At 31.7% G+C, this 23,982-nt stretch overlaps 1 protein-coding gene across 11 annotated transcripts in view; it reads left to right on the top strand.

Moving 5' to 3' along the window:
• The window catches only part of LOC134724881 (uncharacterized), a 98,884-nt gene that overhangs the window by 36,676 nt on the left and 38,226 nt on the right, over positions 1-23,982 (top strand). For 7 of the 11 annotated variants that reach the window (XM_063588193.1, XM_063588194.1, XM_063588191.1 and 4 more), the window contains one exon: positions 8,397-8,486. The gene's annotated coding sequence lies outside the window, so the exon portion shown is untranslated. Of the gene's footprint in view, positions 1-4,629; positions 4,751-8,396; positions 8,487-13,956; positions 14,203-16,005; positions 16,124-20,634; positions 20,689-23,982 lie in introns of those variants that run through there. The other 4 variants (XM_063588195.1, XM_063588197.1, XM_063588198.1 and 1 more) reach the window with 4 other exon arrangements.

Raw genomic sequence — 23,982 nt, 5'->3', positions numbered from 1 at the left:
TCATTGGGGTATTTAGTTTATAAATTGTGTCCGATGTATCATGACCCGTCATACCAACCAAGATGGCTACCATGGCTTAGAATAGAACATAGGGGTAAATTCAGTTTTTGGCTTATAACTCAAAAACCAAAGCATTTAGGGCAAATTTATATGTGGGTAAAATTGTTCATCAGATGAAGATCTATCTGCCCTTAAATTTTCAGATGAATCGGACAACCTATTGTTGGGTTGCTGCCCCTTAATTGGTAATTTTAAGGAAATTTTGCTGTTTTTGGTTATTATCTTGAATACTATTATAGATAGAGATTACCTGTAAACAGCAATAATGTTAAAAAAAATAAGATTTACAAATAAGTCAGCATGACTGAAATGATCAATTGACCCCCCAAGGAGTTATTGTCCTTTATAGTCAATTTTTAACAATTTTCATAAAATTTGTAAATTTTTACTAACATTTTCCACTGAAACTACTGTGCCAAGTTCATTTTAGATAGAGATAATTGTAAGCTGCAAGAATGTTCAGTAAAGTAAGATGTACAAACACATCACCATCACCAAAACACAATTTTGTCATGAATCTATCTACTTCTTTTGTTTAATATTCACATATACCAAGGTGAGCGACACAGGCTCTTTAGAGCCTCTAGGTTGTATTCTTTCCCTAAAAACATGACAGTCATGGCATTAGGTAGAAAATAGGAGGGGATGTAGGTTTTAGCTAATATCTCAATAAAGAAAGCAGTTAGGGTAAATTTTACATAAATGACCAGCAGGTAATGTCTGTCTCCTGCAGAATTATGTAGACAAAAATAGGACATTCTAATTTGAAATTACTGTCCCTAAATGTAAACATCATAAACATTTAAGTTTTTTTGCTTACATCTCCCAAAACTATAAAAGTTGGAGCAAATCTGACAGTGAAATGGTCAGCAGTGAAATATGCAAAAAAATCAGAATACCTACTTTGAAGTTATTGCCCTTGAAATGTAATTGTTTTGCAAAGGAGTAGGTCCGGTAAGGCCCCTTTTTGGCCCAAAAATATAACAGTTTTACAAAATTGTTAAAATGTAAACTTTTAGTTTTTTATTGGACAGTTGAATGCTTCTGCTACATAAATATGGGCTGTTTTTGGCAATTCAATGCACATATATCGGGATGTAGCACCAGTTAGTCATGCTAAGTTACTGAAATCTTCAAAATTCTATTATTTTAGTTAAATTTTAGACGGTTTACGTGTAAAACGAAAGTGGCCGCATTCGTGTTCATCCATAATATTGCAATGTAAGTTGTATTTTATGATAATACATAACATATATAAAGGTTGTAGATGAACACGGATGCGGCCACTTTCATTTTTGCCAAAAACCATCTGAAAAGTGATGTTTTTTTTGCATATTTGAGAGATTTTTCATATTTGAGCTTCAATCGGATCGTTTTTAATGACTTAATCAGTTAAAATCTTTCACATAAACTAATTAAATCAAGTGAAATAGACACTTAAGTGTTTAAAAAGAGGTCAAAATCTTTTGTCAGATGATACTGAAATTTGAGGCCAAAATGAGTCCTTACCGGACCTACTCCTTTCACAGTTTTTTTTTATTAAGTATCTTGAAAAACATAACAGATACATAGAAAAGTATAAATTACCAGAACTCTATTATCTACTGTGCAAGGGCTGTATAGCCAGTCAAGGTCGTTAAAAACTTCCATAATTTGTTTGGTGTCTATATTATCCACGGGGGGTAACTTCGATATATTTTTGGAAGGGGTGTGCCATTTTTGCCTCAAAAAACGTAAAAGAAAGAATGACCTATACTTATATACATATTTAAAATATGACGTTAAATTGTTATTGAAGATCAAATCAGGAGACAAATTTCCGGGGTTCATTTGGGAACTTATTTGAAAGGTGAAATTAATAATTGACCATTAATAATGTAAGATTCTCAATAGCATATTTATATGATATGTAGATTATACCCCAAATCAATATACAGTTTTCAAACGAAAACTGCATTTTGATTAGTAAAAAGATATAATACTTTAAAAGTTGTATTGCCTAAAGAATGGACAGAAATTATTCATAAAAATATTCATAGGAGAAATGTTTCTCGCTCTATAAATATTAATGTCATTTTCAAAGATAAATTGTCAGAGTTTTCTATGTGTTCGACAAAAGAACTGTATTTGTTACTTACTAGTAAACTATGTCAGCATCCTATTTGCTATAAAAAGTGGACGGAAGTTTTTGAGATTGAAGAGAATGATCTTTGTAAAGTATGGAAAAACGTTAATTTCTATTGGAAACCATCTATATTAATGGATCTAGATTTCAAAATAGCTCATTATTGTATTTTCACAAATTCTAAACTTATGACTATGAAACTTATAGATTACAATGTATGTGATGTTTGTGAAAAGGAAGTAGAAAATATCACTCATTTATTTCTATTATGTTCTGAATTAGTAGAATTTCATCTGTTTATGCAACAAAAGTTGTCAGTTTTATTTGATAATGTTGATTCTGACAAAATTGATAATTTAGTGTATGAAGAGGTATTTATGTTTGGTTTATTTGGATCTATCAAAGGCGTAAATGTAAGTTTTGTCAATTTCATGTTATCTATAGCGAGATATTGTATCTTCAGAAGAAGGAATTTACTTAAAAATTTAAACAGTAATGTTGATCTTATTAGACTATTTAAATACACTGTAAAACATTATATAACTTACCTGTATGAATATTTGTGTGATGCAAGATGTATGAGAAATGTTTTTGAGAAACACTTTTTAAAGAATAATATTCTGGTACAAGAAACCGAAGGTGTAATAACATTTAATTTCTAAATATTGTGCTGATTATATATATGATTATACTTTAAAACATTGCCTTGTGATATTTGTGTGTAATATGTAATATATCTGTTGTATATATATGTTGAAGAATTGAATAAAGATAAAAAAAAAAAATGCATTTTAATATAGGATGTCATTAAAAAGGAGGGTCATTCTTATATAAAATCTCGCAAAATTATGACCCATATTTTTGGCACATCCCTGTATACCCAATAATTGGAAGTTTTACCAGTTGAGCAATTCATGCTCTTCTATCCTTTTTGATAATTAGATCTAGACATGAATTTGAATTGTCTTTAATGACATGCTGCTTTGATAAAGTACAATGAAATCACATGGTAGATTTATTGTATGTTAATTGAATGATGACTGATATTTGTGACATTAGGTGTTGGTAATACTTCACATCTTGTTTACATGTTTTACCTACGTCAACAAAAGTACAAACAGCATAAGAGTACAAGAAGATACAGAAAACATGTATTCCCAACTTACTGAGAAAATTTTATCTGCACTATTAACATAACAGTTTTACCCTTGATTTTGTGAAACATGAGCATATTAATCTTTGCTCAAGAGACCTTTTTTTTTAACAATTTGTAGACAACTTTAAATAGTTAAATTTAACCTTGTGTAAAATAATTAGGTTTTGGCTGAAATCCCAGTCCAGTATTTTTTATGGCCCCTGATTTTGGCAGAGGGGGCATTCTTGTCTGTATGTCTGATTGTTCTCTAACTTATGACTTATACAAAATTTGGGTTGTGTCGCTCTCACCAATGTTCACTGTTCACAAGTAATATGTCCCTTTATTTATACATCAGCTGTGCTATTAAACAGCTGAACCTCAGACTGGTAGGTAAGAACAACAATGCATACTTGTTCATCTTTTGGCTTAATGATGTTGTTTGTCAATCTCGTGATTAATTTGTTGCCTGTTTGGAATATTCTGTCCCTTTTATCCTTAAGGTTTTTGCCTGGAAGTCAGGGAACAGCTGTCTTAATTCATTCTTTTTTTCTCAGTAACTGCAAACAGTGATTCACAATTCTTCTGTATTTGAATACCTACTGGTGCATATTGCAATTTCAGATCCAGCCATTTTAAAAGGGGAGGAGGGTCCATCACATGCAGGACTTAGGTGGTACCTGACACTACAGGGAGATAACTCTTTAAAGTCAGCTAAACATTTTAATAACGTTGTGTTGTAGAAGGAATATCAAGCTTCTCAATGATCAAAATTGATGTTTGTGAAACTGCTATATAACCAGTGTAATTTTTCTGACAAAACGGTTGGTTCAAAAGTTTTGAAATTTTTCAAAGGGTCAAATTTAATACTTTGACAAAATTTTATGAAAATTAAATGAGCCAAATTAATTTTAGTGAAAGTGTTGGGTACCGCCTTAAAAAGGGGGGTTTTAATTCTTGAAACACCCCATGGAACCGCTACTGTATTGGGCTTAACTTTCTGAATATTTCAAAATATTTATATGCAAACATGTCTGCATTATAATTTATAGCTTAAGTACCATCAGCATTATTCCTTACATTCTTTATATCTATAACCAGTACATTTCTGAAATCAATCAGTTTATATTACATTGAGATGAAATATTGTTTAGATAAGCATTGTTGATATAATTTATGTAGATTAAAAGTTATTACATTTATGTATTTAGAAGAGCCATCCAGAACATGTAAATAGATCTGCAAGTCCTTGAATGTGCATGTTTTTCTGATAAGATGTAACTGTAGCATACATTTATGTGGAGTAATGAAGAGAATGCTACAATGCATTCCATGATGGCGTAACTTGAGTAACTTTGGTAATTCTGAGATGTCTTTTATCTTGGTGTACTATTTGGATATAATTTGTAATTATTCAAAGTATGATACTGGTAAGGATATTAAGTTTTTTATGAGCTAGTTTCACATTTCTTTTAAATTTTTTGAAAAAATAGTGGTAACTTTTCCGATTTGTATAATTTTTTCAGATCTTGAACTAGTGGTGTGCATCTTTGATGCATGTGTGTGCTTTGAAGTGGATTCTTTTGATCATAGTTTTGCTATTCTATATTTTTTTATGGAAGACTGGTGCACATTGGATGCTAAGCCAGAGTTTTGAAAAAGAGGGGGTCTGCAAACTAAAAAAAGTTGAGTGGAAACAATAAAAAGTCTAGATTTATCATTAATGTAGCTCCATTAAGGAGGAAGGCTCGTACCAAGGGGCCTAGGCCCCTAAATCTGCCACAGCACTTGAAACCATAAAAAGGAACACTCATCAAAAATAAACAAAGTAACAGAATTGTTAGATATGAAACAATTTTAAACAAAGTAGATTGTAAGCTATAAAGCAGCTTTTATATGGGTGATACATATGGCACAAAACTGAGCATTGATGATAGTGCAAGTCTGAATCATTAATGATGATAGAAGCATTTGTTCTTAAATCATGATATGTCAGAGGTAGAAATACACATCTTATTGCAGCCTGCTTCCTGGTTTATTAATCATTTTATTACTATTCCAGATGCATTCTGGGGATTTTTTTTTTATTGTTGATTAAAGAATGAATTAAACATGTTATATTTTTGTTTCATTGGTGAAGTTAGACCCATCTTACCCAATAAACCAGTTCACTGGTGGTGAAGGTAGGACAACAGGCAGTTTGTAGATCTAGAAATTTTTGCAACTTAGTTTGGCGTAGATTTTAAATGAATTAAAAAAAATCAACCATTTTGTCAGGAATTGTAGCTATGACGATGCAGATCCATGATTTTGATAAAGGGATGTTGGAGAAGGGGCTTAAAACTGTGCAATGTCAGTGGGAGGGTTCTGGGGTTTGAACCCCCTCCCTCTTTTTTTTGCGATCAATGCATTTGAATGGGAATATATAGTTGGAACCCTCCCTTTCTCCTGGGCAGTGACCCCCAACCCACCCTGATGTTAGGAAAAAAACATGTAAAAGTCTGCAATACTATAACAATATATGTAGAAAAAAACATGAAGAAAAAAAATGTAAAAGTCTGCAAATACAATAACAATATATGTAGCTCCATAAGGGAAAGGGGAGGGGGCTTCCCCTTAATCTGACTCTGATGTGTCATTACATGCAATTGCATTAATTCTTTTGATGAGATTAATATGTTTGAATGCTTGTTAAACCCAAAAAGCAGCAAGGCCTGAATTATTTAGTGACTAGATTGTTGCACTAGATAAAATATGAGGATTTTACAGATAACATGTATACAGTGATATACAAATTCTCATTTTTTGTGTGCCTAGGAATGTCAGCAAGTCTTGCATAATACTGATACATAAAGTGGATATACTTTGATTTGCAGTTTTCTGTACATGCAATATGTTCAGCATTGACACATGTCAGAATGATCCGATGATATGTGTAATTTCTGGAACTAACACATGTGGCTGATTTATGTGTATATAATGATCCCTCATTCCCTCATTTATGCTATGATTAGGTTGTGTAATTTGCAGCAATGATAATATTGGCATTCCACCAAACAATCCAGTGTTTGTAGTAAGAAGTCGTAACCTGGGTGTTGGATGTACTGTTTTTGTAGATAGATAAGATCGGCAGCTATTTTTACAAAATGTTTGCGCTTAATTTGAGAGCTTTGATCAGAAATGCCAGAACAAAAATTTACATATGTAGGTCAGAGCTTGAAAATTGTGTTTTGGCAGGTGTATATACCCCACTGTTGAAAAATTATGATTAACTAATTATGAAATATTTTAATAGGTAATGGCTGAGGGAGGATATTGCACCTGTCCAATTATTAGTTGATTCCTTCTGTTTTTAGCCAGACTGCAGACTGCATATCTAAGTACCAAAATGTCAAATATAAAGAGTAGATCTACAAATAAAAGCTTTCTTGTTGCACACCCTTAGAACTCTAGTTGCTTTTAGTAACTTGTAGGGTTCTATTTCGACAGAACCTCGTTCATTGTACCCTAAAGTTTTTAGCTGAAAGGTGTGTCTATATGATGATATTATTTATCATCTGTAAATTTATCTGGTCACTTTGTACACATGTATTTGCAACTGCTTGTAAACCTGTCATTTCAAAGAAACCTGATAAAGAAAGTACCTTATAGCATTGCATATTATTTGTTGTGTGGTTTTCAACAGCAAAACATGGCGTCATCTACAAAAAGTGTAGTCATCATAATTATATCATAAAGTGTTTTTATTTCGCTGACTGGATTTTAGTGAAATTTCATTTTTCTTTGATCATGCACCGCCCCCACTTCCTGTTACTATTTGTTTTGGCTTTTGGAGATTTTGGTATTGATTTTGTAAACTCATGATGATTTAGAACTTGTTTTACAATGTTGGCGCTTTTCCACTGTGGAAATCTGGTGGTGACCTAGAGATGTCTGTTTTTGTTATGTGTTGTTGGGTAGTTATCTCACTGCAATTTACCACACATTTGGTGTTATTGAAGGATAAATATTTGGATGAAGTTCAATATGGAACTCCAGACATAAGAAACACACAAATGGAATGGTTGCTATAGGTATTCTTGTCTCTACCTGGTTGGACTTCAGAAATCATAACCTACGGTCTCTACCAGGTCAGACATCAATAATCTTATCTCAGGTATCTGCCTGGTCAGATATTGGAAATCTTTTCCTCAGGTATCTGCCTGGTAAATTAATTGACAATCTTAACCTCAGGTTTCTACCTGGTCAGATATTGGAAATCTTTTCCTCAGGTATCTGCCTTGTTAATTAATTGTCAATCTTAACCTCAGGTTTCTGCCTGGTAAGACATAGTAAATCGTATACTCAGGTATCTGCCTGGTTAATTAATTGACAATCTTAACCTCAGGTTTCTGCCTGGTAAGACATTGTAAATCATATACTCAGGTATCTGCCTGGTTAATTAATTGACAATCTTAACCTCAGGTTTCTGCCTGGTAAGACATTGTAAATCATATACTCAGGTATCTGCCTGGTTAATTAATTGACAATCTTAACCTCAGGTTTCTGCCTGGTAAGACATAGTAAATCGTATACTCAGGTATCTGCCTGGTTAATTAATTGACAATCTTAACCTCAGGTTTCTGCCTGGTAAGACATTGTAAATCATATACTCAGGTATCTGCCTGGTTAATTAATTGACAATCTTAACCTCAGGTTTCTGCCTGGTAAGACATTGTAAATCATATACTCAGGTATCTGCCTGGTTAATTAATTGACAATCTTAACCTCAGGTTTCTGCCTGGTAAGACATTTTAAATTGTACCCTCAAGTATCTGCCTGATCAGATATTAGAAATCTTACCCTTAAGTATCTGCCTTATCAGATATTGGAAATGTTATCCTCAGATATAAGAAATATCCCTATCTTACACTATTTTGGAGTTAGATATAGATATCTTTGTATCTCAATTGTGTGTTTTATCAAAAGTGTTGGAGACTTTGTGAAAAGACTAGAAGGGAGATCACATCACATGCATACTTTTTGGTCTAGCACTAGTTAGTTAATGCCATTTAATATATATTCTTTATTTTGCAGGTTTATAAAGGAGTGTTGAGTGTCTGTACCATTGGAATGACCATGTATGAATGAATCCATGTCTGAATCAACTGAGTCCAACAATGAAAGGTAAATTACAAATATAAATAAAATTGAGAATGGAAATGGGGAATGTATCAAAGAGACAACAACCCGACCATAGAAAAAACAACAGCAGAAGGTCACCTGTATACATGTATTGGGTAAAGGTCAATGAGACAGCAATCTCACGTCACAATATATTGAGATTAAACAAATTGTAGAGATTAGTGGTAAAAAAGACAAAAGATGCATTCTCTCCAAGAAATAATGAAAAAGTAAAAGATACCAAACTGACATTCAAACTTATGAGTTGAAAAATAAACTGACAAGGCCATAGCTGTTAAAGGATTTATAAGGCTGTGATTTTAACATTTTGGAAAACATCATTATATTTTAAGACATTTTATGTTATTGGAACCTTCTTAAGTATTCAATTGTGAACAGATATATCAAAATACAAGTCAAGGGACTGTAAAGTTTCCCAACCGCTAGGCGAGGGAAATTAGGTTCCAAGAGTGTTATTTTTCGCTAATACCCCTCCAAGAGAGAGTAGAGAAATCTGTAAATGTCCATCACATTCAAAGAATAGGCGTTTTACTAGTAATATAAAGACTTGTCTGCTCTATTGTCAGGTTGTTGTCTCGTTGACACATTCTCCATTTCTATTCTCAATTTTATAATTTATTTTTAAAAATCAAATGGAAGTTTTTCTCATCACTTGGCGTCCGTCGTCCATCGTCGTCCTGCGTCCCTCGTCTGGCGTCTGTCATCCGTAAACTTTTACAAAAATCTTCTTCTCTGAAACTACTCAGCCAAATTCAACCAAACTTAGCAACAATCATCATTGGGGTATCTAGTTTAAAAATTGTGTCCGTTGACCCGGCATACCAACCAAGATGGCCGCCACAGCTAAAAATAGAACATAGGGGTAAAATACAGTTTTTGGCTTATAACTCAAAACCAAAGCATTTAGAGCAAATCTGACATGGGGTTAAAGTGTTTATCAGGTCAAGATCTATCTGACCTTTAAGTTTCAGATGAATCAAAAAGCCCGTTGTTAGTTGTTACCCCTGAATTAGAAATTTTAAGGAAATTTTGCTGTTTTTGGTTATCATCTTGAATATTATGATAGATAGAGATAAACTGTGAACTGCAAAAATGTTCGGCAAAGTAAGATCTACAAATAATTCAACATTTCCACAATGGTCAATTGACCCCCTAAGGAGTTATTGCCCTTTATAGTCAATTTAAACAATTTTTCGTAAATCTTAGTTATCTTTTAGAAAAATCTTCATCTCTGAAACTACATGGACAAATTAAACCAAACTTGGCCACAATCATCATTAGAGTATTTAGTTTTAAAATTGTGTGGGGTGATCCTGCATACCAACCAAGATGGCCACCACAGCTAAAAATAGAACATAGGGGTAAAATGCAGTTTTTTGGCTTGTTACTCAAAAACCAAAGCATTTAGAGCAAATCTGACAGGTGCAAAGTGTTTATCAGGTCAAGACCTATCTGCCCTGAAATTTTCAGATGAATCAAATAACCTGTTGTTAGGTTACTGCTCCTGAATTTGTAATTTTAAGGAAACTGCTGTTTTTTGGTTATTATCTTGAATATTACTATAGATATCTAGATAAACTGTAAACAGCAATAATGTACAGCAAAGTAAGACCTAAAAATAAATCAATATGACCAAAATGGTCAATTGACCCCCTAGGGAGTTATTGCCCTTTTTAGTCAATTTTTAACAATTTTCATAAAATTTGTAAATTTTCACTAAATATTCCACTGAATCTATTCGACCAAGTTCATTATAGATAGAGATAACTTTAAGCAGCAAAAATGTTTAAAAAAGTAAGATCTACAAACACATCCCCATCACCAAAACACAATTTTGTCATAAATCCATCCGTGTCCTTAGTTTAATTTTCACATAAACCAAGGTGAGTGACACAGGCTCTTTGGAGCCTCTAGTTTTATATCCTTTACATTGTCTGCTGTATAAAATATGGTAACCCCAATTTGGAAAAAAAATTTGATGTATCTTTTGATTTATAACTGAAGAACATGTATGAATGACACCTACATGTATAATTGTATGTTCCTAGTTTGAACTCTACATATTTCAATCATAAATTGGTTAAGACAGAGATAAAAATAGATGATAGCAAAGCTTAAAAAAGGAAATCTAATGACTTTATGATTAAACACAGTTAAAGTCCTTAAAATACATGAGATCATTAACCTACAAAGAAATAAAACACATGGCCACTTTATTAACAAGAGGTATAATGAGATCTTTGATGTCAATTTATAGATTTATGTGATCAATTTTTGTTTGTTTTCATACTTCTACTCATTGTGCTTAGTCAGATTGCTGATCATGTACTAGATTGCACTTTACTTTGCATCTTTTCTTTCTTTTTTATGCACCACTTATTTCAATTGAAGGCGCATATAGTGTTGCATCATCAGCTGTGTTCTTGAAAGTTTTCTCTGATATCTGTTCCTCCTAATATACTGTGGATTCATTTATTTTCTAGGTATCAATTTTCGTGGATGGCTGAAAATTTGTATATTCGTGGATATTTGATTTCGTGGTTTTGCCAATCTTTGTATACAAAGCCTATTAAAAATATGATATTTGTTGAACATTTGAATTCGTGGTTTACCTGTATCCACGAAACCCATGAAAATTGGTATCAAAGGAATAATAATGAATCCACAGTATGGTTAAATATCATTTTCTCATAGTGAGGGCTATATTACATTCACTTTTTTTCCTTTAAAAATGTCCTGTACCAAGTCAGGAAGATGGCCATTGTTATATTATTGTTTGTTTCTGTGTGTGTTACATTTTAACGTTGCGTCGTTCGATTTCTCTTATTTTTGAGTGTACATTCACATTACTATAAGACGTGTCACGGTACTCGTTTATCCCAAATTCATGTATTTGGTTTTGATGTTATGTTTGTTATTCTCAGTTGAGTGATACATCATATGAAGTCTATTTCTTAAAATTTTTCCATGATTTTTCAATGTAAAATACTGTGGATTCATTTATCTTCGTGGGTACCAATTTTCGTGGTTTGAAGAAAATTTACATATTCGTTGATATTTAATTTCGTGGTTTTGGCAAAGTCTACACTCATTCCTTTAGACAATTTGTTATTCGTTGAATATTTGAATTCGTGGTTCTCCTGTACCCATAAAATCCACGAAAATTGGTATCCAACGAATATTAATGAATCCACAGTAGACAAACTATATTTAAAGTCTCAAAAGCTAGTTTGGTAACATTGTAAATATTTGGTAAAGTTGGAAAATTGGTGTTCGAAGACAAATTTAAGTTGTTTGATGTATTGCAATAACCCATGAAACTGTTTTTCTTATTAAAGGCAGGCCCTTGGTGTCTACTAGTTGTTTTCCCATATTCTTTGGTTAGTTTTGACCTTTTTGTGGGTGGTGATGGAGATTGATAAGAATATATGTACTGTGTTAAAAAGAATATTGACATTGCAGCATCAAAGAATTGGATAAATAGGTCAAGTGTTTGTTGGCAAGAACTCTGTATTCATGTTCTTTAACTGTGTCTTTTAGATATTGTATATGCTAGATAGCAAAAATTACAAATTGCTTTGATTATTGAAATGTACAAAACATTGATGACTTTTAGAAAAAAGTTCTAGTGTCCAACATATGCAAACAATGTAATATAGCACAACAAACAAAGCTTATTTTGTGCCTGTAATCTACAAGTACTCCTTAATTACTGATTTGTCCATTGATTCTACTGATTCTCTGATCATACAAGGTATGATATCTTGTAGTATAGAGATGACATTCTGTTTACACTATAGAACTGTAAATCATTACAAATTATCTACGATTCGGTTGATAAGTCTGTCTGTAAGTGACTGATGGTTTATATATAAACCTGCATTTTATCTCTTCATGTGAACATTCCTCACTGCTGAATCATTTCTGATAGGTTCCTACCCCCTAGCGCAATTAGATTTATAAAAGTTGCAAAAAGATAGATTGTTAGGTGAAGATGGCAAAATGCCTTTTTCTTGTTTTTTTAGGCTCCATGTTTTTTTATCCCCCCTTTTCTGCCTCTGAAACATACAGCTGTAACGTAGGCATGTATCACTGCAGATTTCTGCATTTTGCAATTACATGCTTGGTGATTGAAAGATAATATATAAATCTGCAGTGATTTTATTCCTTTGTACTGATTGTAAAGGAATATTATTGCAGGAATCAGGTACATTGGCAATATATATTACTTGGAGGAACTGCATATTAGCTTCTCTGCTATGTAGAATACAATACCATGTAAAGAAATAGAGATAGATTCTCAGTCTTGTAAGAATTCTGATGAGATTGAAGTGAAAATTAGCATAAATGTATGTAACCAGTTTAAGTGCATATTTTTCTGGAAGAGATTTAAGACTGTAAATTTTGGAAACTACTATTCTATTTAATATTTGTACTTTTGCATTTGTGAAGCCAATACATAACTTTCAGGAACATAGAAGCCCAAAAAGGGCCTAAACAGCTTAGACAGCCAAAATCATCTTGCATCAACTTTCTCTGAGGGGGTTAATATCACTGTTTTAGTTCAAACATAATATTTAAACTGAAAATTAATTTATAATTAAGTGAATCATCTAGATCATGCCAGTTTGACGTCAGTGTAGGCTATAGCTATTGTTGTACTCTCGTGAATGCCAGTCAACCAGCAGTGGCATTGACGTATTTGTAGTTAAAGAAACTTCAGTGTGCATTAAACATCCTTCTTGGAATTCATTTAATTTTACATGTATCAATTTTCTACTCCAAACTAATCTTAAAAATATGCATTTCTTTAAAAGCTCAAATACAAGCTATGTCGTCATCCACAAAACAAGTGAATTTGATACGTCTTTCGCTCAAGAACTACTGAATTTATAATATTTTTCATTCTCTAACCATATAAAAAAAAAAGAAAAAGAGACAACTATCCACAAATGACCAAAATGACATAGACATAAACAACTATAGGTCACCGTACTGCCTTCAATAACGAGCAAAGGTTCAATGACAATAAGTCAAACTTATGTTCTTTAAGATGTTTATCAGTACCTAATTCAACTGCATGAACCTTTTGACCTATTATTAGAAAATTTCTATACATGAAATATTTACTATATATTCCATATATAATTTAGAAGCACCTTTTTAGAGAGTAGTTTTCCTCTTTCAATTGAAACACTTTTAATTTAAGGAACCAATTAGTAGCCAACAATCTTAAAAAGGAAAGAATGGCTTCCTCTACACTTACTTTTTTTAGCATTTATTAATTTCCAACACATCCTGTTATGAAAAATAAAATTTTAATTGTGTGATCGCTGAAGCTCCTTTACCTCACTTTACAATTGTATTATGACCAACTCAATGAAATTGGACATTAATTTGAAGCTCCAGGCTATGACAAGCTGTTTTTCTGACTGATATCTTGTTATCATAGATGTCATATCTCTTCATAAAATATCTTAATTCTAAATTATGTACCATGTGGTTTTGTCACATGTAAAAGAATTGAATTAATTGAACAAAAAAATATATATCGTTTTGTTGGAATATTTAGTATGATCGATAATTAATCAGAAAAGTGAGTGTAGATTCATTTTGAAGGAAATTTTGTGATTTTATTTTCGTACAGTTTATCGTTCGATTCAATGGATTATGGATTAATTCAATGTAGAATATACAGGTACAATTTTTTTTATTCTAGGGGAGATAACTCAAATTTATTGTATCATTGAATTATTGATGTACAGCATTTATGATTTATAGTATTCTTGACAGCAGCTCAATGCATTTGCAAGTTAAATCACAGTCTTTAATACTTATAACATTTAACAAATAAGATGCCATGTAAATTGTAGAAAATATAAGAACATTTAATTATTCTCTTTGAAGTAATTATCAAATTCGTATAACAATACATGCATTTCATACTACCTTTGTTTACGTTATTAGAGGAATGATGGAGTTATTATAACAAGACAATGTGACTACTTAACAAATAGTTTAGGACTACACCTTAAATTATTATAATTGGTGTAAATTGATAAGCTTAAGTACATAGCATTGACTCATTCATGAATATAAACAAAAAACAAACCAAAACTATTTTTCCTATCCTAGCCTAATGTATGAGACTCTTGTTTTAAATTAATAAAGATAATAATGTTTTAAATCAGTGCTGTAATTATCTTATTATACTATTTTTCAGTTCGAATAAAAATGTTTATTACATAAATTGACTATACAATTTCAAACTTATAAAATTTTTTGAACGCTATTTATTTTCCTACTACATTCTCTCCTTTGTTATTTTAAAATAGACTGTATTTCTTTAATTGGAATTTCTGTATCATAAGTACATGTAAAAGAATTGTGAAATAAATAGTTAATATCCTATATCCTAGCACTCACTGTCCAAGAATATATAACATATTTTCTAGATTGATGAAATTTTGCATCTGGGAAGCAGAATCTTTGATAAGACTAAGTATTGGAAAAAGTAAAATCACAAAAATACTGAACTCAGAGGAAAATCAATTTGGAAAGTCCATAATCACATGGCAAAATCAAAAAACAAAACGCATCAAAAACGAATGGACAAGAACTGTCATATTCCTGACTTGGTACAGGCATTTTCAAATGTAGAAAATGGTGGATTAAACCTGGTTCTATAGCGCTAACCCTCTCACTTTAAATTTTTGATATACTAATTTTACTTTTTGAATGACAAATATACAAATTTTAACTGTGTCATGAGTGTCTTTTAAAACCACAAATTTTGATACAAAGATTGAAAAAGCAAATTGATATAGCCCCAATACTCATGACTCAGTTTAGATTACAAATTGAAAATCCCACATTCATGCACTTATAAAAAGAACAAAAATTTAGATTACAAATTTAAAAAAACCCACATACACTTAAAAAAAACAACAACAAATAGTTCAGGGGCGGATCCAGCCATTTTAAAAGGGGGGGTTTCTAACCCAGGACAAAAAGGGGGGGGGGGGTCCAATTACAAGTTCCTATTCAAATGCATTGATCGTCCCAAAAAAAGGGGGTTTCCAACCCCTAGAACCCCCCTCTGGATCCGCGCCTGTAGTTAGAATGAACAATCCTAGACAAATACAAGCACTGTCATGGTATGTATAAACCTCACTGCACCCCATCATATAAGGAATTTCTTTCTCCTTATTATTGGAGAGATAAAATAACTTATATTGCCTGACAAACCAATTTAAAGAGATATCAAACAAATATTGTATCTGGATAGAATTCTTAATCAATTTCATTAACATTTCTACCTGTAAATAGATGTAAATATCTTTGATTTAGTTACCTGTAAACACCTGAAAATTTGATTAAAGTGCAAAATGTAAATTTCGACCAATTTTATGAATGGTCAGTATAAAAGAAATTGATACTAACTAGCTCTCCTCCCTAAACTTTATATCTGAGGTCATAAATTGAAAGTTGACCTTATAAGCCACAAGGCCAAGCCACATCCTCACTAAGGCATGTTTTGGTAATAAAACGGATGTAAGGAAATGTACGAGTCAGAACTTTGATTGTGTAATCACAATCATGTTATTTTCTAAAACCAGGTAAGAAATTTGTAATTTTTATACAGGAGATTATGTTTTTATTTCTTAACAATTTTATAAAAAAAATAATTAATGTTTCATATTTATTTGCTCATAATTTAATTACTGATTTAATCAAAGATAATGTCTAGGAATATATTGTATTATAGATGGGATGAGTTATGGTATTTTTTTTAATTTTGTTTGCATCTCAGCCTCTATTAGCATCATTCACTGATTTTTGAAACTGTACAGCCCATGACATATTGAAGAATCAGACCATCTGAAAACAATTTTGTTTGTTGATTATGAATGAATGAAAAATGTCTTTGGATAACCACAAAAATTGTGGGACTATGTGAAGCCTCATAAATAACCACAACCATACAAATTTAGTTGTCAGTACAAGGTCTATAGTAAATGTTAGGTGTCAAATTCTACTGTTGGGTGGCTGTCGCATGTTAATTACAGAATTTGTCTCTATCCCTGTATGAATAAAGTAGAATGTATACTTTGGATTGAATTGGATTCATCTTTTTAGTTTTTACGTAAATACATTTTACTTTGCCTTCTCTTTTAATACCCCCAATTTAAAAAAAGTAGGCTATACTATTTTATCTCTGTTCATCTGAGTTCATCCATCTGTCCATCCCATGTATATTTAGTTTCATCTTTCTCAGAAACTGCATCATACATGCATAAGGATTTCTGAAATTTGGTTACAACGTTTAAATGAGTAGGCTATACTGTGTGATACACTTTTCAGATTCATCACTCAAAAACCTCCTTGGTGGGTTGGGTTATCATCAGTGAGCCTGCAGTTTCATCTATTTTCTTTTGAACAATTTTTTATTGGGATTTAGAAATTTGAGTTGATTGCAGTTCTTTATAAGTTTAGTTAATTAAAAATCAGAGTAAGACTTGGTGATTTGGTGATTTGTCTCGACATAGTATAGCCACTTGTTAGTGTTTGAAGGTCATATGTTGATCTCATTATAGTTGTATGCTTTATGTTTTTTGGGTTGCTGTCTTTTTGGTATGGTATGAAACCATTTGATGGTTAAAAGGTAAATGGTATTTAGTGATAACAATAACTTGTAATGCATTCCATGCCACAGGAACCAGAAAAAGTTCAATTGTGTATGATTGACACTACTATGAGGTGGGTCTCATTGGGGTCTTAGAGTGACGCAGGATTGTTGATTGTGAAACGTGAAAGTCGCTTTATTGTGTCCTGAAAACGGGAAATGAAGTCTTGCAGGACCCGGAAAAAGACAAAAAAATGAGAATTGCTTGCGTACATAGTGTAAGCGGGATACGGGAATCTGACAAAACAGTAAGCGGGATCCAGGATCATAAAACCCCCAATGAGACCCCCTTTGAGGTTGCTTAAAGTATATTACTGCTTTTGAGGTACATTCTCTATTGTTGGTAATATGATGTACCAGTACTGTTGTTTGAACAATTTTATAAGACAGGGTCCCAACTGACTTTAGAACTGGATTTTGGTGAAGAGTACTTTGTAGATTGGATGGGTGATGGTGATGTTGAATACTTTTGTGACACAGATTTCAGCACAGATTAACTTGACTGACCATTATGCATGTTGCTCTTTTGATTGAGTTAAGCCATTTCAATTGATATTTTATAGTGTGTCTTTCTATGTTCTGATGTTACACTATTCTTTTAGATAAGGATGAAGGCTTGATACTATAAAATGTTTGCACCTGTCCTAAGTTAGGAATCTGATGTACAGTAGTTGTTGTTTGTTAGTGTTTCTTGTTTCTTGTTTTTTCTATAGATTATAGACCATTGGTTTTCCAGTGTTGAAGACTGTACTTTGACCTATGATGGTTTACTTTTATAAGTTGTGACTTGGATGGAGAGTTGTCTCATTGGCACTCATACTCCATCTTCATTTTTTCGGATATGAATAAAATGTATGTAGATGAGGGAATAAGATCAAGGATAATAGTTGTCTTGCAAATTTACACCAGTTATAACTGGTTGAAATTGATCATAAATCTTCTTAACTGTGTCTCTTTGAGGTAGACCCCACATCTGCCTTTATAATGCATAATTTTTCATTGAAAAAAAAATATGTGTAAAAGCCTTGTCAACCTTTACCAGAGACCTGTACATTCCAAGTGCAGTAGGTCATATGCACTGAAAAACACATTAAAGTACAGTGAAAAATTAGCAATAATTCATGTAACAGACAAATGGACTTACAATAATTATTTATGACTATTCATAGTAATTGCTTTTTCTGTAAGTTGTGGATAGGATGATCTTTTGTTCCCCAATAAAACAAGGGAATGCCAAAATTATGATTAATTATATAATATATTGTACATATGTTCATAAATCTATTATAACCACCAGCTAGTTGTAACTACCTGTGAAATTAACACTGTTAATTAAGAGGCAGGTGATATTTGACATTGCTGCAGGTTTGATGGACAGATATGGTTGTCAATTTCATCATTAATTACTCATGATGATTTTGTTGTCCTGTTCAATTGTAAATGAATTCATATTTACCTACAAGCAATTTCATATGATAGAAGGCAACATTTAATGACATTTTAATTTTATATTAGTTGTGGAACTATTTAAGGAAAGTACTGGTGCAAATCAAATTTTGGATTTATTTTGAACGTTGGACTTAGTCTAGATTTCCTTTTTCTGTTTGTGTTATTGCAAAGTGAAAAGTTCAGTGGCTAATATTAGAGTAAAAGAAGTGTGGTTTCATAATCAACGGATTATAAGTACTTTGATACCCCTGTCAGTGACTACTGTAAGTGGTAGCAGTATGTGCTATGCTTTTATATTTTGTATTTTGTCTTCTTTGAGAGCTCCTTCATAACATTTCCAAGTGACAGCTTTTAGAAAATTCAGTGGCTGATATCGGAGTGAGAAAAAAATAGAGTTTAATATTTCAGGGATTATTAGTACTTTGAGAACCTCTCAAGGACTGCTATTAGTGCTGCAGTCTATGCTATAGTATTATATTTAGTTTTGTACTCTAAAGGAGCTCCTCAGTGTGGTTGCTGCTTTGACTTTTTCTGTTTTAACTAAATTTTTATTCAACACATCAATAAAAATTGCTTCTTCATATTTTTGTGGGATAGAAAATAAGTTCTAAGTATTTATTGTATCTGTTTGCACCAATCAATTCCCAACTTGCCAGGATTTGGGAAAGTTGAGATCTTTGCATGGGATGACAGTTGTTGAACTGTCATTAAGGTGACCTGTGTCACTTTAGGTAACTTGTGTTGTTAGGTTGTCATGTCATTGACAATAAACCTATTCTATCATTATGGCTATGTCATAGTACCATGCTGTAACCTCAACTGCAGGAATCTTCCATGGGTTCTGTCAGGTCTGAGACAAACCAAAGACTTTTGAGTTGTTTTTTTTTTTTTTTATGTACGACTTTTTATTTGGAGAAGAATTGTTTTCAGATCCTAATTGGTAGTTATAATTGTCAGTAGCTGCATGCACTTTCTTCATTTTTCATAGTTTTCAAACTTATTGTTAAATTTTGGGTGGATAGAATATGGTTTCTTTTTAAATCCACAGTAAGTTTTTTTTTAAAGAAAGAACTCTTCTTTAAAGTTTATGTTCTATAAGATTACTCTACACTAAATATAGCAAGAATGTGTATATTATCTGTAGTATGATTCTTGTCAATTTTAACAAAATGCAGGATACACATGCACTTGTTTTGTTTCAATTATGCAAAATTATGCATATGTCACATAGTGTGTCCTCTCAACTCTTTAACAATTTCCAAGTTATGTAACCTTTTAGTTTAAGAATTCAATTCATTTTATAGGCGTGTATAGTTTGGACCCATTATCATTTTGTAAGAGTTTTGGAACTAAACGATGACATAATAATTTTGAGTTTTGTTGAATCCTTAAACATTCATTCATAATATTGACCTATCAAAATGCAGGAATCAAATGCAATTTGCATCTATAATATTTTGCTATACACATTATCTGAGGTTTTCATATTGTAAGATGTTGGACTAGTATACAAAAAAGCTATCAATTGTTAAAATTGATAAAAAATACGAAAATATTTAATTAAACATAATGTATCATCTTCTGAAAATTGGATCAGTTTGACCTATATTTTCTGCATGAACCTCTCGTTCAAATTCTACACTAAGGTTTGTTTAAAAGTAACCTAAGGTTAGACTGGGGTCATATTTGGTCATATATATGAACACATCTGGGAAAGTAATTAAAGTCCTATGAATTCAGTCATAGTGACTCACATATTTATTTGTCTTTTATTTTCTTTTGAAATGTTTATATATTGCTGGATATTTATTTTAGTGGAAATTTAATTGCTTAAAAACGAGATATTTTATTGATGCAGTCAAATGTTTTGATAGCTATTTATTTGAAGCATAGCACAAATTTGGTAATAACTAGGCCATGATTGTCACCCTATCTTTGTGTTAATTAATAGCGTGAGAATTATTATCTATTTTATGATGGACAAGACAGTGACATCTATGTCACCATGTAAGTTTCATGTGTCATTCAAACCTGAATACACCTACCATGGTAAGCTTGTCAGTTATTTATTTTTTTCACATTTTTTCTTCTATTTACGGTACATTAACTGGTCCATACATAGTAAATTTCTACTCTACTATGGATGAGGAATTTATTTGACATCTCCAGTTTGTTGACGTTTTACTTGTTTCGTTTTTAGTGAACTCAGTTTTTACTGTCTATTTTTGACCATTGTCAAATATTTGTATTTAGGAAGCATAGTAATATGTTTTAAGGACAACAGATATTGAATTTTTTGTATCTCTTGTAATAATTGGTCATGTAGACTTTATTTCTCAATTAAAAAAAATAAATTATCTAACATTAAAATTGTTATGAACATATTCTTCTCAATTCAGTATTTGAAAACTAAAAAATAAGTAACACCTATCAATTAAGTTAGTTTTAGCATATTATTCAATAATACCAAGTTCTTAAATTAAGTGGGAGATTTTCTCATGGAAATTTAATTATAGGGAGGTTTGCAATTGAATTTTAACTTTTTTTGTTCATATTTATTTTTAAGGGTAGATGTTTAAATTCTTACAATCAACATTCAAATGTATGGAATGGTGGATGAAATTAGTAAGCTAACCAACATGTAAGGTTGTTGTATTGTGCAAAAAATATGAATGAAAGAAACTTATACAATGAGAAATTGTTATAAGAACCTGGCTGTAGTCAAAAGGGAGAGATTTTTCTTTAAATTTGGAGCTTTGACCTGACCCCCCCCCCCCCCCCCCCCCCTTTTGTCAAGAGGGTACTTTTAAAAAATTTGAATATATATATTGATATCTTGAGAGTTTTTTGCTGGTTAAAAGCTAATAGTTCTTCTGATAGAGATCAGTACTGACTTTTGATGCACTCTAAATAAAGAAAAAAGATAAATTTATTTTGTTTAATTCACTGATTTAAACAAATGAGAAATAAATATGGAGAAACACGTTTACAGAGCACAAACTCTGTTTAATACAACATTTTCAAGGATTTATAAATCAATTTTATAAAACGAATGAGTTTGAACCATTTGTATTTTACCCTATAAAGACTGTAATCTATCTTGATTAGACTTTTTCTAGATGAAATCATGAAATACTGACTAAGTTACGTATCCAAAGATCAACTTTGAATTACTAAAGATTTGACATTGATCTTTATTGTCTGGGCAATACACATCTTTATTTTACAGACCGATTATTTTACAAATTTGAATTGTTGAAACAGACATTAAGTATGTCTTAATATTATAAAATATTCGTCATTATACCCCCGCTTTCAAAAAAGGGGGTATACTGTTTTACCTCTGTCTGTCAGTCCGTCCGTTCCTCCGTCAGTCAGTCCGTCCCATGAAACTTTCGTCACATTTTTCTCAGGAACTACAATTCAAGGATTTCTGAAATTTGGTTTCAGGGTTTATCTAAGTCAGCTTTACCTTGTGATGCGTTTTCAGATTGATCACTTGACAACTTCCTGTTTACCGAACACTTGTATGATTTTACACATGATAGCCAAGTTGAAAATTTTCGTCACATTTTTCTCAGGAACTACAATACAAGGATTTCTGAAATTTGGTTTTAGGGTTTATCTAAGTCAGCTATACGGTGTGATGCGTTTTCAGATTGATCACTTGACAACTTCCTGTTTACCGAACACTTGTATGATTTTACACATGATAGCCAAGTTGAAAATTTTCGTCACATTTTTCTCAGGAACTACAATACAAGGATTTCTGAAATTTGGTTTCAGGGTTTATCTAAGTCAGCTATACCGTGTGATGCGTTTTCAGATTGATCACTTGACAACTTCCTGTTTACCGAACACTTGCATATTTTTACACTATTAATATTATCCACTTGCGGCAGGGGTATCATCAGTGAGCAGTAGCTCACAGTTTCACTTGTTCTTTCTGTGAAATTGGTTTTGAAAGTACATTGGAAAGCCTGAAACTGTCTAAAGTGTTTGATAAAGATGTAAATTTGTAGAAAGAAACTTATTTTGGTAAAAAAGAATTCTCAAATGGGTCATGATTTAAATCAAAATAGATTACTTTTGTCTTGCAGTTAAAGAAATGGAAATTTTTCTTGAACTATAGCATTTTGAAAATGTACAGCTGATTGAGCTTAATAAAATTGAATGGACCATTTTTAAAAGGTTTTTCGGAAATAAATAAATAATTCCACAGAGGTTTTAATAATTTCCATTAAGGGTAGAGAAAAAAGACACAATGAACCTCTAATTCAATAGTTGTATTAGACGATTAGAACTATTATCATACATAATGTTTTGTTTATAGTTTCTGTGACAATTTGAGGTCTTTAACTTAGTAGGTTTGAAATTATTAAAGATTATGGACTTTGTGTGATATATTTCAGGTTATGTAACAATCAACAATATCACAATCAACAATATCGCTGTGATCATTTTCTTCAAATTTTTCATACAGAATCCTTCCTGATGTTGTTAATAGTATTGCCTCTTTATATAATTACAAGCTGTCATATTGTCAGAATACTGCATACCACATTGATTTGAATTTTGTCTAAGTAATTGTTGTAAGGTAGTTTTTTACAAACAGGAAGATGTGGTATGATTACCAATGAGACAACTCTCATCCAGCGACCAATTGAAATGTCTATAGAAGTTAACAAATATAGTTCCCTGTATGGCCTTCAACAATGAGCAAAACTTCTACTGTATTGTCAGCTTTAAAAAAGGCCTGAAATGACAAATGTTAAGCAAATCAAACAAGAAAAACTAATGGCCTAAATCATGTATAAAGCAATGAACAAAAACAAATATGATCTACAGCAATGAATGTAAACCACTGAATTACTGGCTCTCGACGTAAGACAATTTATATCAAAACAATTTATGGCATCGTTTTTTTTTGTAAAAATTCCTGTTGATTGAATGTAAAAAACATCATTATTTGAAGAAAATATCAAAAGTTCATACCATTATGAAACATAATGATGAATGAAAACAGGGACAATTAACTATGAAGTGTTATTAAGTATTTACTTAAATCCCACTTTTGTTTACATAAAAGAATATTACACTGTTTAGTGGATGATAAATAAACAGAGAATGGTCTTTTTGTAAGATCATCCTATTATATAAAATATTTGTGGTCAAAACACTGTCAATACTTAGTCTGTCATAATAATAATAATGTGTGAATGTGCAAATATGTTGTTGAACTATATGTTTGGTGGTTTCTTGAGTACAAATATTTCTGGTACAGAAAGGTCATATATTGATTGATTGATGGTTGCTTAATGTCAAGTTGCCAATGGAAATATT

Source organism: Mytilus trossulus, chromosome 7 (genome assembly GCF_036588685.1).
Source record: "Mytilus trossulus isolate FHL-02 chromosome 7, PNRI_Mtr1.1.1.hap1, whole genome shotgun sequence".
NCBI lineage: Eukaryota > Metazoa > Mollusca > Bivalvia > Mytilida > Mytilidae > Mytilus > Mytilus trossulus.
This window is presented reverse-complemented; position numbering and strand designations above follow the sequence as displayed.